This window comes from Maniola jurtina, chromosome 28 (assembly GCF_905333055.1).
Source record: "Maniola jurtina chromosome 28, ilManJurt1.1, whole genome shotgun sequence".
NCBI classification, from domain to species: Eukaryota; Metazoa; Arthropoda; class Insecta; order Lepidoptera; family Nymphalidae; genus Maniola; species Maniola jurtina.
This window is the reverse complement of record NC_060056.1, coordinates 5,327,878-5,344,785: the sequence shown is the minus strand read 5'-3', so window position 1 is coordinate 5,344,785 and position 16,908 is coordinate 5,327,878. Positions and strand designations below refer to the sequence as shown.

General features: G+C 38.7%; 1 protein-coding gene across 1 annotated transcript in view; it reads left to right on the top strand.

Moving 5' to 3' along the window:
• The window catches only part of LOC123879388, a 29,293-nt gene that overhangs the window by 401 nt on the left and 11,984 nt on the right, over positions 1-16,908 (top strand). Inside the window, exon 2 of the mRNA XM_045927049.1 lies at positions 6,632-6,633. The gene's annotated coding sequence lies outside the window, so the exon portion shown is untranslated. The remainder of the gene's footprint in view (positions 1-6,631; positions 6,634-16,908) is intronic.

The window sequence follows — 16,908 nt, the reverse complement described above, 5'->3', positions numbered from 1 at the left end:
ATAGTGAATAGGCATAGGTAAACGCGTCCCATCTTAGGCCACATCATCACCTTCCATCAGGTGTGATTGTGGTCAAGCGCTTGCCTATAATGAATATTAAAAAAAAAGTAATTGAAAAAAATACATAAGTGAATATCTTACCACTGCAACTAGAAAGATGGTTGCGGTCTTCATGTTGAAAGTTGAAATCACTTTCAGTAATGTAATGAATACCGCTCACTGCACACACTTTATATACTTAATTGGAACAATAACTTAACAGCGCTCTCTCCGTCACTTACTCCATACAATCGTAGTCCCAAATTCATTTGAATACTAAGCAACCAAAGGCCATGAAATGCAGACATAATCTAGAAACTAATATCTGTGCCTGTGGTGTTTTAAATTTTTCAAAAAATATGTAATTTTAAAATTACAGAGGCTCAAAGATTTGTATGTGAATTTTTAAGACCGCGTAACTTTGAAACCGAATATTTTAACGGAAATCTGGAAAACCACAGATTAGTTCCCGGAAAGTTTCTACAAAATTCCATTGAGTACGATTGGTTAGTATTCCAATGAGAGACGAACTACGTTTGTATGGAGTGAGTGACAGAGAGACCCCTCTTAAAAGACGACAGTAAAAAGTCAATATTAAAGTTAAAATAATTAATAAGTATTAAAATTTTCCATGTCAATAACATATCAATTGTGTAAACATCTTTTCACAGTTTTTTAGGGCTGCAGCAATTCCTTTTTGTCATCATTCATTCATTTCATTTAATTTATTTGCTTTCATGTACATTAACAGGGCTCTCTCCGTCACTCGTTTCATACAATCGTAGTTCCAATTTCATTTGAATATTAAGCAACCAAAGTCCATGAAATTTGCAGACATATTCTAGAAACTAATATTTGTGTCTGTGGTGTTTTAGATTTTTCTAAAAATATGTAGTTTTAAAATTACAGGGGCTCAAAGATTTGTATGAATTTTTTTAAGACCGCGTAACTTTGAAACCGAATATTTTAACAGAAATCTGGAAAACCACAGACACAGATATTAGTTTCTAGAATATGCCTGCAAAATTTCATGGACTTTGGTTGCTTAATATTCAAATGAAATTGGAACTACGATTGTATGTAGTGACGGACAGAGCCCTCTTAAAACTACATAATATGTGAGGCTCTGTCAGGGCATCGCAAATACATTTGTTGTACAATACGATACTTAAAATTTTATCATAAGACGTCCACAGCTGGACGTATGCTTCTTGTATCTCCACACGCCACGGTCTAAATGGGTGAAAATGCGCTCGTAAGAGGTTTATGTAGAATAGAATAGAACAGATTTTTATTCAAATATACTTTTACAAGTGCTTTTGAATCGTCAAATAATTTACCACTGGTTCGTAATGCCGTTCCTACCGAGAAGAACCAGCAAGAAACACGGCGGTTGCTCTTTTCAATTCTTCAATTTACAATAATATTCCATGCTATACAAACAATTGCAGCCCCGCGCATTGCTGGAGCGAGTCAAATCCATGCTTTTTTATCATTTACATAATCTTCGATTGTGTAATATGCTTTTGCCAGGAGCATACTTTTAATGGATTTTTTAAACTTGTGTAAAGGCAAGTCTAATATTGACTGTGGAATTTTATTTTAAAATATTACACTCATTCCCACAAATGACTTTCCCACTTTTCTGAGGCGGAGCGTAGGAGTTGCGAGCTTATAATTATTATGGTTTCTAGTTTGCCTATCGTGGAAGTCACCGATTTTTTTGTAACTGAGAATGTTTTGTCGTACAAAAATTATATCACACTAATATTATAAAAGCGAAAGTTTGTATGGCATAATTTTCAAAAAAACGAATTAATAATATGTTTATGGTAGGTACTTAGGTGACCTTGATACCCCAAAGTGCCATCCCTAACCTAGCAGACTGCATTTTCTGCCACATTATTTTATTTGCCATCCCATTTACTGAAAACATCTGCACTTGTTTTGTGACCCTGAAACTACAAGGTCTCTATATTCCTGAACACTTGCATTTTTACGCTCCTACGCTCCGCCTCAGGAAGGTCCAATTGTAGATTGTATCATAAGGGAGCCATAAGGGAGCAAAATAATATTTTTACGGCGAGGAGGCTTTTTGGAATCCAGAGTGAAGTGAGGGATCGTAGAGTAGAATCCCGAGCGTAACGAGGAATTCTTTAGTACAATCCTGAACGTAGCGAGGGATTCAAAGTACGTCGCCCGAGCCAAAAATATTTTGCGCCCGAGTGATACACTCTACTTTCATCACCCTCTATGAGGAAATAAAAGGCGCCTCATATTTTATTGTATCTAATATTATTATTTACCAAGTCGTCCTTTTCGAATAGATGGGATGATATTTAAATCCGTTCAGTAGTTTTTGCGTGATGCACGTACTGACAGACAAAAATTCAAAAAAAATTGTTTGGGCTCTATATCGATAATGTTTTCTCCGATAAAAAAAATTCAAAATGTATTAAATATACAGAAATTGACCAGTTACAATTTATCTATACTTTAATCTATACTAATAAATAAAATTGGAGTGTCTGTCTGTAATTTCGAAATAACTGCCACATATTAAGGTCATATGGTAATTTGAACGATACTATAACTGAATCACACGTTTTTAAAATTTTTGTCTGTCTGTCTGTCTGTTTGAAAAGGCTAATCTTTGGAACGGCTGAACCGATTTTAACGGGATTTTCACATACAAGTAGAGGATTGACCAGGGTGTAACATAGGCTACTTTTTTAACCGACTTTCAAGAAGGGGGTTGTGTTTTTCTACCTATGTACATCGAAATCTCCGAGATTTCTGAATCGATTTGCGTCATTTCTTTTTTAATCGATAGAGGAACTTTGCGACATTGTTTCATAAAAAAATTTATTCCAACTCCTCAATCCTGATGCTGCAGGATCTGACCTATCCACGCGGGCGAAGCTGCGGGCATCAACTAGTAATAAATAAAATTTAAGTGACTGTCTGTTTGAACGGGCTAATCGTCGAAACGATTGAACCTATTTTGACGGTACTTTTATAGACAAGTAGAGGATTAATCAAGGAGTAACACAGGCTACTTTTTTAACCGACTTTAAAAATGGAGGAGCTGTGTTTTTCTACCCATGCACTGATATCTCCGAAATTTCCGAACCGATAAGCGTAATTTTTTTTTAATCAATAGAGGAACTTCCGACATTATTCCATAAAAAAATTGGATTCCAACTCCTCAATCCTGATGCTGCAGGGGATCTGACCAATCCACGCGGGCGAAGCTGCGGGCATCAGCTAGTTATAAGTATAGATAGATGTGTGAAATATAGAATAGAATAGAATAGAATAGATTTTTATTCAAATAAACTTTTACAAGTGCTTTTGAATCGTCAAATAATTTACCACTGGTTCGGAATGCCGTTCCTACCGAGAAGGACCAGCAAGAAACTCGGCGGTTGCTCTTTTCAATTGTTCAATTTACAATAATATTCATATAAATAGATACAGGTTGTAACCAGAACGCTAGCTAAAACTTAGCCTTATTATTATACCTAGGTACCTTAACACAATCCAATGCCAAAAACCATTTGCCTTATCTGGTAGATTTAGTGATTACCTACTAGAAGATGCCCGCGGCTTCGCCCGCGTGGATTTCGGTTTTTTAAAATCCCGTAGGAACTCTTTGATTTTCCGGGATAAAAAGTAGCCTATGTGCTAATCCAGGGTATAATCTATCTCCATTCTAAATTTCAGCCAAATCCGTCCAGAAGTTTTTGCGTGAAGGAGTAACAAACATACACACACACACACACACACACACACACACACACACACACGCACACACACACATACAAACTTTCGCCTTTATAATATTAGTGTGATTAAAATTTTTCAAACCCGCATTGTGTAGCGTGCAAAATTCGGGTTAATGCCCCATCAACGACGCGTTATTGACGTCGAATCATCTATTTACGGAACGTTTGTTGACCTCTAGCGTAAGTTTGATGTTTTGAACTTTTAAAAAATGCTGGTTTTTTTTATTTTCTCGTAGTTTTTTTTATGATATCATATCAGTAGGTTCATCATAATCATCAGCTTCCAGCTTCGTTTTTGCTAGCGTTCTATAGGTACAAATACCAAGACGTACCTACAAAAATAATAGTGGATAAGGACTTCGTCTGTGTTAGCGTTTGCTGGCGCGCGTGCGGTGCCTTTTTGGAGTGTTTTTTGTTAAAAGTAACCTGTTTTTGTGTTTCACTGGTGTTTTTTGGTGGTGAAACTGACTGGGAAGCGCTCTAAAGGGGTGCCGCGCGTGTGTAGGTGAGTGCCGGCACAGACGAAGTCCATACTTATATAGTTTCCCTAACTTGTAAAGAACTACAAACTGGACATTGGCTAATCTTTGTAAAGCCAGACGAGAGAGAGAAAAATAGTGGATAATTCTATAGTATATAGTATAAAGTATAAGTAGGAGAGTCATAACTCTTATTAAGGTTTATTTATTTAGAAATTACTTCCATAATAAGCCTCAATAGCTCAACCGGTAAAGGAGTGAACTGAAAACCGAAAGGTCGACGGTTCAAACCCCGCCCGTTGCACTATTGTCGTACCTACTCCTAGCACAAGCCTGACGCTTAGTTGGAGAGGAAAGGGGAATATTAGTCATTTAACATGGCTAATATTCTTTTAAAAAAAAAAATATATCATTTCCATTATACTATTTTTAACCCCCAACCCAAAAAGAGGGGTGTTATAAGTTTGACGTGTGTATCTGTGTATCTGTCTGTGGCATCGTAGCTCCTAAACTAAAGAACCGATTTTAATTAAGTTTTTTTTTGTTTGAAAGGTGGCTTGATCTTGGGGTGTTCTTAGCTTACTTACTTAGCTTGCTATAACTTTTCCAAGGAAGAATTTTGTGGATATTTATTGTACGTGCATGTCATTGTAATTCAAATTTTCTGAATGCCTGAAAGGCTTCAATCAATCAATCAATCAATCAATTTATTTACTTGCTTCGGGAATGTTCTAAGAACAGAAGGATTTTCTATTTAATTTATTTATGAATCTGAGACATGGCCACTAACTATTATGAAAAGCCTCAAGAGAAAGCTCAGATTCTGAAGCGGCAGGGCACATAGTTTGAAAACCCGATAGAAAGGTAAATAAAACAAAGTGACTTATAAATTGTATTATTATTTATTTCAGTAAATTTTTCGTTGTAGACTTTTATAAAATGTATGTTATGTACGTAATAAAATGGCTACAATTAAATATTAACAATTCATAGCATTAAAAATTTATACTAAATCAAATTTTTATCTAAGTATCCATATACAATTTTCTGTAGACTGCGGTTGGAAAAAATCTTCGAAATACTAGTAGGATGGATGGCCGTGGAGTGCTTAGTGATTTCCATTTGGGTTTTCGTAACCTGTAAAAATATTAATACTCAACAAAGTTTCAACTGATTTTACTACTTGTATAATAACTAGTTAACAGGGCTCTCTTCGTCACTTACTCCATACAATCGTAGTTCCAATTTCATTTGAATATTAAGCAACCAAAGTCCATGAAATTTTGCAGACATATTCTAGAAATTAATATCTGTGCCTGTGGTGTTTTAGATTTTTCTAAAAATATGTAGTTTTAAAGTTACAGGGGCTCAAAGATTTGTATGTGAATTTTTAAGACCGCGTAGCTTTGAAACCGAATATTTTAACGGAAATCTGGAAAACCACAGGGATATATATCAGTTCCCGGAACGTTTCTACAAAATTCCATTGAGTAGGTATGATTGGTAAGTATTCCAATGAGTGACGAACTACGTTTGTATGGAGCGAGTGACGGAGAGTCCCCTCTTAATTAAGAGTACCCGATCTCCATTCCATGCAGCAGCGTCCAAGGTGCAGATAGCCCTAATGGTTGCCAACGTTCGGTAGAAGACGGCACTTCAAGAAGAAGATATTAGTTAAGAGAAAATTTGTACATACGAGGGTATTCTACTAAAATCCAAGACGTAACCTATTAAAGACCTTTTGATTATAAATACTCTCGGATATTTCAAAGATTCTACACAGCAAATGCCCTTGTGCTTTTTTTTAAATAGCACTTTTGTCATAATAAATACAATTTGAATACCCGGCTGAGTTTGTTGTGGGCTCTTCTCAGACTTGGGCTCGTTTGGAACCCTCGTAACTTTAGTTTTAAGTTAACGTAATTATTTATTATCACCTTTCAAATATAACAAATCGGACAAACAAATGGTTTTTACCTTTTTTGAATAAATGATTTTGTTTTTTTTTTATAACAAATTAGAAATCGTGAAAAGAGAATTACGGACTATGAGAAAGAAGAATTAAGATGGCCTTTCTTACGCGCTACTCCATACAAACGTATTACGTCTATAATTCTACGATTAATCTAAAACTAAGCTAGTTATCGATCCATTATCTGTGCCTTAAAGTAATAAATTCAGTAAAATAATTATATTATTTACATTGTAAGTTATGACCATTGAAAATCTCTATTTTAGGACAAATATCGAGGCAACTTCGTGCGTAAATAAAGTTGGACCATAATAACGAATCAATTGACACATCATTCATCAAAATCTGCTCAGCAGTTTAGGCGCTACGGTGGAACACGCATAAATACAAACCAACATACATACATGGACTGCTAAAATCATAACCCTTCCTTTTAACTTTGCCGTAATCGGGTAAAAAGATCATAATAGTAACTTACTTGTATCCTAAGCAACAAGAGTATTATTTTCTAGCAGATAGCAATTCCCGAAGTCTTATTTCTATAACGTCGGCATTAGCGAAGTTGACTCTCATTTTCTCATCCAAATCTTCCCTCAGGTCGGGAAGGTTTTCAAGATTTCCGCTTAGGACTGACCATTCAGCTCTTTTAATAACAATGGCATCGCCAATGTTATCTGTCACTGTTTCGATAGGTTTTCTACTACCATCAATTAGCACGTCAATCATTTCATAGTGCAATTTGATGCAAAGGCCTAGTAAATCCGTGAACCAAATCTTGGCTTGGGTTAAACTGTCTTTGTCTCCACCTTCAGCAGTAACCAAGGCATTGACTGTGTTTTGTATAGAGTTTGCTATAATCCCTTCACTAAATTTCATAGCCCCATCAAGGAATCGAATTACGGTTATGTCAACGTTTATGGAGTCTTCACTGGTTGTTGAATCTACAGCAGCGGCGGAAGTTTCCAGGAATATAGTGGTGAACACAGTCTGAAACGAGACCAATTCAGTAAAAAAAACACTAAATCCATCCATACTAACATTATAAATGCGAAAGTGTGTCTGTCTGTCTGCTAAGTTTTCACGGCCCAACCGCTGAACCGATTGCAATGAAATTTGGTACAGACATGGGATCCATCCCGGGGAAGGACACAGGCTACTTTTTATTCCGGAAAATCAAAGAGTTCCTACGGGATCTATAAAATCTAAATCCACGCGGACGAAGTCGCGGGCTTCCTCTAGTACTTAATAATTATAAATGCGAAAGTGTGTCTGTCTGTCTGCTAAGTTTTCACGGCCCAACCGCTGAACCGATTGCAATGAAATTTGGTACAGGGCTAGCTTATATCCCGGGGACGGACATAGGCTACTTTTTATCCAGGAATATCAAAGAGTTCCTACGGGATCTATAAAATCTAAATCCACGCGGACGAAGTCGCGGGCTTCCTCTAGTACTTAATAATTATAAATGCGAAAGTGTGTCTGTCTGTCTGCTAAGTTTTCACGGCCCAACCGCTGAACCGATTGCAATGAAATTTGGTACAGGGCTAGCTTATATCCCGGGGACGGACATAGGCTACTTTTTATCCAGGAATATCAAAGAGTTCCTACGGGATCTATAAAATCTAAATCCACGCGGACGAAGTCGCGGGCTTCCTCTAGTACTTAATAATTATAAATGCGAAAGTGTGTCTGTCTGTCTGCTAAGTTTTCACGGCCCAACCGCTGAACCGATTGCAATGAAATTTGGTACAGGGCTAGCTTATATCCCGGGGACGGACATAGGCTACTTTTTATCCAGGAATATCAAAGAGTTCCTACGGGATCTATAAAATCTAAATCCGAGCGGACGAAGTCGCGGGCTTCCTCTAGTACTTAATAATTATAAATGCGAAAGTGTGTCTGTCTGTCTGCTAAGTTTTCACGGCCCAACCGCTGAACCAATTGCAATGAAATTTGGTACAGACATGGGATACATCCCGGGGAAGGACACAGGCTACTTTTTATTCGGGAAAATCAAAGAGTTCATACGGGATCTATAAAATCTAAATCCACGCGGACGAAGTCGCGGGCTTCCTCTAGTACTTAATAATTATAAATGCGAAAGTGTGTCTGTCTGTCTGTTAAGTTTTCACGGCCCAACCGCTGAATCGATTGCAATGAAATTTGGTACAGACATGGGATCCATCCCGGGGAAGGACACAGGCTACTTTTTATTCCGGAAAATCAAAGAGTTCCTACGGGATTTAAAAAAAACCGGAATCAACGCGGGAGAATCCGCGGGCGTCCTCTAGTCACAGATAAGTAGATGGCGTAGACCATTAGTAACTTGCAGAGATCTACATGAAGGTGTTAGGTATATCTTGTGTGCGAGTCCGACTCATACTTGACCGGCTTTTTTAGGTCTGTCTGTCAAGAAACCTATAGGCTACTTCCCGTTGACCTAGAATCATGAAAGGCAGGTAGGTAGGTCTTATAGCACAAGTAGGTACAGGAATTAATCTGAAAACCCCGAATTTAAGTTTCATCACAAAAAAAAACAATTTTACAAGTAAGATAGCTATATCAAGTGGGGTACTACTATATGAAAGGGCTTTACCTGTACATTCTAAAACTGATTTTTTTATTTTTATGCATAACTAGCTGATACCCGTGATTTCGATCGCGTGGATGTAGGTTTTTTAAAATTCCCGTGGGAACTCTTTGATTTTCCGGGATAAAAAGTAGCCTAATAATCTAATCTAGAGTATAATCTATTGCCATTCTCAGCCCAATCCGTCCAGTAGTTTTTGCGTGAAGGAGTAACAAACACACACACACACACACACGCACGCACGCACGCACGCACGCACGCACGCACGCACGCACGCACGCACGCACGCACGCACGCACGCACGCACGCACGCACGCACGCACGCACGCACGCACGCACGCACGCACGCACGCACGCACGCACGCACGCACGCACGCACGCACGCACGCACGCACGCACGCACGCACGCACGCACGCACGCACGCACGCACGCACGCACGCACGCACGCACGCACGCACGCACGCACGCACGCACGCACGCACGCACGCACGCACGCACGCACGCACGCACGCACGCACGCACGCACGCACGCACGCACGCACGCACGCACGCACGCACGCACGCACGCACGCACGCACGCACGCACGCACGCACGCACGCACGCACGCACGCACGCACGCACGCACGCACGCACGCACGCACGCACGCACGCACGCACGCACGCACGCACGCACGCACGCACGCACGCACGCACGCACGCACGCACGCACGCACGCACGCACGCACGCACGCACGCACGCACGCACGCACGCACGCACGCACGCACGCACGCACGCACGCACGCACGCACGCACGCACGCACGCACGCACGCACGCACGCACGCACGCACGCACGCACGCACGCACGCACGCACGCACGCACGCACGCACGCACGCACGCACGCACGCACGCACGCACGCACGCACGCACGCACGCACGCACGCACGCACGCACGCACGCACGCACGCACGCACGCACGCACGCACGCACGCACGCACGCACGCACGCACGCACGCACGCACGCACGCACGCACGCACGCACGCACGCACGCACGCACGCACGCACGCACGCACGCACGCACGCACGCACGCACGCACGCACGCACGCACGCACACACACACACACACACACACACACACACACACACACACACATACACACACACACACACACACACACACACACACACACACACCCTCGATGCGCGAGTCTGACTCGCACTTGACCGGCTTTTTTATTTTATAGAAGTTCATCACTTACCAGTGCCATCAAGAAGACGATTGCGCTCTTCATGTTGAAAGTTGAAGTCACTCTGAATATTGACACTACCAGATCACCGCAACGGCTTTTTATACTTTTTTGAACAATGCATTGAAACAATTGTTTGAAAAAAAACCATATTATCATTTAATCGTTAAATTTTTATGTCAACAACGTAATGCATAACGTAAATAGTGCATAGTAACCATTTTCAGGGTTGGTACATATTTTTAATTTTTATTCTAAACATATTTGTTCAGACTCAAACAGACAGACACAACTTCAGACTTGGGCGCGTTTGGAACCCTCGTAGCTTTAGTTTTAAGTAACGTACCTAATTAATTATCACCACTATATCGTACAAATTTAACAGGGCTCTCTCCGTCACTTGCTTCCACTCGCTTCATACAATCGTAGTTCCAATTTCATTTGAATATTAAGCAACCAAAGTCCATGAAATTTTGCACACATATTCTAGAAACTAATATCTGTGTCTGTGGTGTTTTAGATTTTTCTAAAAATATGTAGTTTTAAAATTACAGGGGCTCAAAGATTTGTATGTAAATTTTTAAGACGGCGTAACTTTAAAACCGAATATTTTAACAGAAATCTGGAAAACCACAGACATAGTTAGTTTCTAGAATATGTCTGCAAAATTTCATGGACTTTGGTTGCTTAATATTCAAATGAAATTGGAACTACGATTGTATGAAGCGAGTGACGGAGAGAGCCCTCTCAACAATTTCGACCATCAAAAGGAGTACAATTGTACCTACTGTAAGGTTATTTTTAAAAATTGATTTGAGTTGTCAAAAATAATATAAAATTATTAATTTATCTAATGCAGGTAGTTTGATAAAATCGATATTTCGCTCATTCGATGTCATACAATCTGTTACTAGGAGGCCGACAAGATTGAACTTGCATAAATACGGGTGTTTTGAAGGTTTTAGTTCAGTCTCCTTCTGAGATTCGGAGCGATATCGTATATTTTCGGTATTTAGATTGTGAACTGAATAATTAGATGTTGTGATAGCAATCACGCTCTAATTAAATTATTTATTTTGGTATTAGTTTGTTTAGATTAAAACTCTCGGATAACCTTACACATTAAACTTGTGTTTTTTGTGTTGTTTTTGGAGAGAACATTCCAATAATTCGATAAAAATATTTAAATAATACCTGCTTTTCTGAGTGACGCCAATAATTCAGAAGCGGGACGTGTCTCACGTTGTCTTAATTTCGCTTTGGTATCTTTTTGTAAATAACCCACATTTGATTAAAATTTTTATTGAGTTTGATTTGGTGATTAAAATTTTAAGTTTTAAAAAAAAAAATTAGTCTTTTGTGAAGTGAAAAGTAATTTGCAATAAGTGGTTCAGATTTTGTATACATCGAATGAGAAGTTAGTCGTTTGGATTTATTGTTGACTGGATATTAAAACTGTGAGTTCGGCAGTTCAAGGGTAGGTTTTAATAATTTGACGGAGGGCAGGATAGCCCATGATTTGGATTTGACTTAGGGCAAGGAAGCCCGCGACTGACATGACAAGATTGATTAGAAACACGAGGACGTGTTAAATTCAGGACGGCCGAACTGTAAGGTTATTTTTAAAAATTGATTTGAGTTGTCAAAAATAATATAAAATTATTAATTTATCTAATGCAGGTAGTTTGATAAAATCGATATTTCGCTCATTCGATGTCATACAATCTGTTACTAGGAGGCCGACAAGATTGAACTTGCATAAATACGGGTGTTTTGAAGGTTTTAGTTCAGTCTCCTTCTGAGATTCGGAGCGATATCGTATATTTTCGGTATTTAGATTGTGAACTGAATAATTAGATGTTGTGATAGCAATCACGCTCTAATTAAATTATTTATTTTGGTATTAGTTTGTTTAGATTAAAACTCTCGGATAACCTTACACATTAAACTTGTGTTTTTTGTGTTGTTTTTGGAGAGAACATTCCAATAATTCGATAAAAATATTTAAATAATACCTGCTTTTCTGAGTGACGCCAATACTACTTTGAATAAATGGTATTGACTTTGACTTTGAGTTTAACGAAATTACAAAGAGTAAGAATATGGGATATACACACATAACAAGATAAAGGGACCGACATAGCTCAAAGGATTAGCAAGCTGAAGTGGCAATGGGCAGGCCATGTCTGTCGCAGAACCGACGGCCGATGGGGCAGACGTGTTCTGGAGTGGAGACCGCGTACCGGTAAGCGCAGTGTGGGACGACCTCCAGCCCGCTGGACCGATGACCTGAAGAAGGTGGCGGGGAGCGGGTGGATGAGGAAGGCGGAGGACCGTGTTTGGTGGCGCGCTCTTGGAAAGGCCTATGTCCAGCAGTGGACGCTTACAGGCTGATGGATGGATGGATCGATGACACATAACAAGATAAAGTAAACTAAAACCCGACTACGATCGTCTTAAATATAATAAGTAAATAGTAAAATGGTTTTTCTTCTCGTCTTCTTGGTATACTTATATTCTAATGTTGTAGTACATTTATATTCATGGACTCAGAATTTTCTCTTCTTTCATTTGGCATCCCACTCGATACAATAGCACAAAAAAAATTTTTGGAGACCCGCACTTTTTTTGATGTAACATCCGTTAATTAATTTTTTCGTAAAAAATATAGCCCATTATCGCCCGGACCTTTACAATGAATCAATTGAAACCTCATTCATTAAAATCGGCCCAGTAGTTTATCTGATACAAGCATACATTACATACAGAGACTGTTAAAATCGTAACCCTTCCTTTTGGCTTTGCCGTAGTCGGGTAAAAATTAAATGAAGGACATTTGAAAAGAAATTATCTAGTTACCTACGTGGTAGAGTACCTATCTGAGTCTCAGGGGACTAAGGAGCATTAACTTTCATGCCTGATGATAGGATATTTATTATTATTATCAGTATACTTTTACGCTTTTACTCTCGCGCCCGTGTGCAAAATAAATACATTATAAAAGCCAAAAAGATAAGCAATATTTAAATTACTAACATAGGTAGATAAAATTAAATAAACTTACATACACGATACATAAATACATATTTGTACCGGGCGGAGGATTGCACCCCGGCAGGGGAGACCAAACGGCCGGGAGTCAGGGCGACAGGTTGAGAAACCGGCGGACTATCCTAGCCGAGTCTAGCAAGACCGCTTTTTGCATCCTGGCTGCGAGCGAACTGCCACCCCAGTCGCTTCAGATGGTAAGCGAGGCTGACTGGGATCAACCCATTTGCAGATATTACGTTTTTTTAAAGATTATTAGCCATGCTAATCATGACTAATATTCCCCCTTCCCCTCCAACTAAGCGCAAAGCTGTGTTAGGAGTAGGTACGACAACAGTGCAACGGGTGGGGCTTGAACCGCCAACCTTTCCACCGCTCAACCGTTGAGCTATTGAGGCTCTTAGGATGGTTTCAGTGGACTTCACATGCCACATACATATATAATGAATACCCCACTTGGTACTTATCTTATTTTGAAAATTCAATATCCTAATTGTTCATGAACACATTTCAATTTTTTCCTTTATTTGTGCTACAAGACTTATCTACCTGCCAAACATGATTCTAGATCAACGGGAAGTACCTACCCTATAGGTTTTCCTGACAGATGCGACAGACAGGCAAACAGACAATTACAATAAAGCTCATGCTATCAGGAGTGTCTTGAAGATGCTGTTTGCTCAAATATTTAGGTACTGAATAAAGTTAAATAAAACAAATTAACGTATAAATTGCAGTATTATATATATTTATTTTAGTAAAATTCTCGTTGTAGATATTAAAAACTAGCTGATGCCCGCGATTTCGTCCGCGTATGTTTTTAAAAATCCCATAGGAACTCTGATTTTTTTATTATTCAAAATTACAAAAAAAAAATTACACGTTACAATTGTTGGCTCCAGCTTAAGTCCATTTTATATGATAAAAAAGTAGCATCCACTCTCCATGTCTATCACACTATTCAATAACACACACACACAAAAACCTCTATAAGAAAAAAAGAGCTGATAACTTTCAAACGGCTGATCCGATTTTCTTCGATTACAGCTAAGAACACTCTCGATCAAGCTACCTTTCAAACAAAAAAAAAACTAAATTAAAATCGGTTTATTAGTTTAGGAGCTACGATGCCACAGACATATACACAGACACACACGTCAAACTTATGACACCCCTCTTTTTAAAAAACTACGTCGATGCGTTGCTCTGTTGAACCAACAAACAAACACACTTTCTCGTTTATAACATAAGAAGTGATGTAATAAAATGATTAAATAACAATTAAATATTAACAACAATTCATAACAGTAACAATGGTTAAACAAAATTCGAAATATATATAAAGTACTAAAAAATAAGATAACAACGAAAACACCTTTTCAGGGTTCCGTACCTCAAAAGGAAAAAACGAAACCCTATAAGGGTTTCGTTTATAAGGGTTTCGTAACCCTATAAGGGTTTCGTTCATAAGGGGATCACTTTGTTGTCTGTCTGTCTGTGTGTCTATCCGTCCGCACGCTTAACAAGAAGATGCGTACCTATTCACTCTTGCCTTGAAAATACGTGGCAGGAACCTTAGCAACTTGTATCAGAAACGTTGAGCAAAAACGCTTCGTGCGAATAAATTCCGGTAAATTAGTTCATAGTCGAATTTCTGTAGTCTGTGATTGTATTATTTATCTTCAAAGTAGTACGAATGAGCTAAGCGACCCAAGTATTAGCTACACCAGACAATAATTCTTTAAGTGCTGCATCTATTCCTTTGTCAATAGCAAAGTTGGTTTCCATTTCCTTGTTGAATGCCGCTTTGACATCTTCATCCACACCCACAAGACTTTCGTTTAGTTGTATCAGCTCGGCTTCTTTTAGTACAATAGCTTCGGAAATGTCGGTGGAGACTTTTTCTATAGCTTTGGTAGAACCACTACGTAACGCGTTATTCATATCTATGTTCAATTGTATGCAAATTTCTAGTACCTCCTTCGCCCAGATACTTGCTTTATCAAGACCCTTTTTGGCAGCAGCTTCAGCTGCAATGAGTAAAGCATCGTCAATAATTTTTATGGCGCGAGCTTTAGCATTTTGGCTACTCTTCATGGCTTCATCAAGGGATTGTATTAGGGATGCGTCAACTTTTATGGTGTCTCCACTTATTGAATCCACAGAAGCGGTGGAAGTTTCCAGGAATAAGCTCGTCGACACCGTCTGGAACAAGACAAATTCAAAATATACAAGTAAAGTAAAGTAAATTCTTTATTGTATACTAAAACTACATAGAAATGCATAATTAAATAGATTTTTAGGGTTCCATACGTTTAAAGAAAAAACGGAACCCTTATAGGATCACTCTGTCTGTCTGTCTGTTCGTCTGTCCGTCTGTCGTGTCTGTCAAGAAAACCTATAGGGTACTTCCCGTTGACCTAGAATCATAAAATTTGGCAGGTACAAGTAAAATATAAACTCCGAAAACCGCGATTTTGTGGTTATAATATCATAGAAAAAATTAATACGTGTTTACGAAAAATTTTATTCACTAAATCACATATATTTGCAGAGTTGTAAATAGAGGCGTTAAATTTATCTTGTATGTTGGTACGGAACCCAACGTGTGCGAGTCGACCCGAATCGCACTTGACCGGATTATTTCTTGTACAATAGGCGGCCTTATTGCTAAAATAGAGATCTCCTCCAGGCAACCTTAGTGTAGACGAGGATATCACACTAATATTATAAAGGCGTCACACTAATATTATAAATTCGAAAGTTTGTATGTGTGTGTGTGTGTGTGTGTGTACGTTTGTTACTCCTTCACGCAAAAACCACCGGACGCATTTTGAAAATCTCCCGGGATTTTGAAAAACCTAAATCCACGCGGACGAAGTGTCGCGGGCGTCAGCTAGTAATAAAAATTAAAGAAAGTGGTAGGAGTTTACTAGGTAATTAAAAAACCACAAGCACTAAAAAGTAAAAAAAAAATTTTGTTTCTACACGTGTATAATGTATGTATGAAGTCGAGCGGGCATAATAAAAGAAACTAGAAATCCAAGTGTGAAGCTCGCCCGACTTCATACATACACTACACGTGTAGAAACAAAAATTATTTTGTACTTTTTAGTGCTTAAGTGGTTTTTGAAGTCGGTTTTATTTTTATTTAAAAAAAATTATGTGACAATTTTTAGTGACCTTACTGTACTATAATATGCTATGCGCAGTTAAAACCCTACTGTTTACTAAGCTATTAGGTACACTGATCGCGAGCAATTTGCTCTTATCCATTGAGGAGTTCTGTTCTCCATCTCCGAAGATATTCATCAGATCTTCATCTTTATATGGGACCACCACCCTTTCAAACAAAAAAAAATCCAAATCGGTCCAGGGGTTTTTGAGTAATCGGGGAACATGTACATAAAAAATATTTGTGGTTTTCCAGATTTCTGTTAAAATATTCAATTTTAAAGTTACGTGGTCTTAAAAATTTACATACAAATCTTTGAGCCCCTGTGACTTTAAAACTAGGTACATATTTTTAGAAAAATCTAAAACCCCACAGGCACAGATATTAGTTTCTAGAATATGTCTGCAAAATTTCATGGACTTTGGTTGCTTAATATTTCAAATGAAATTGGAACTACGATTGTATGAAGCGAGTGACGGAGAGAGCCTTGTTAAAACCCAATGTTAGTAGGTAACCTATTACTATACTTGTGACAAAAAGACAGAACATTTACAAAGGTGGCTTCACCCACACTTGAACAATGTGTT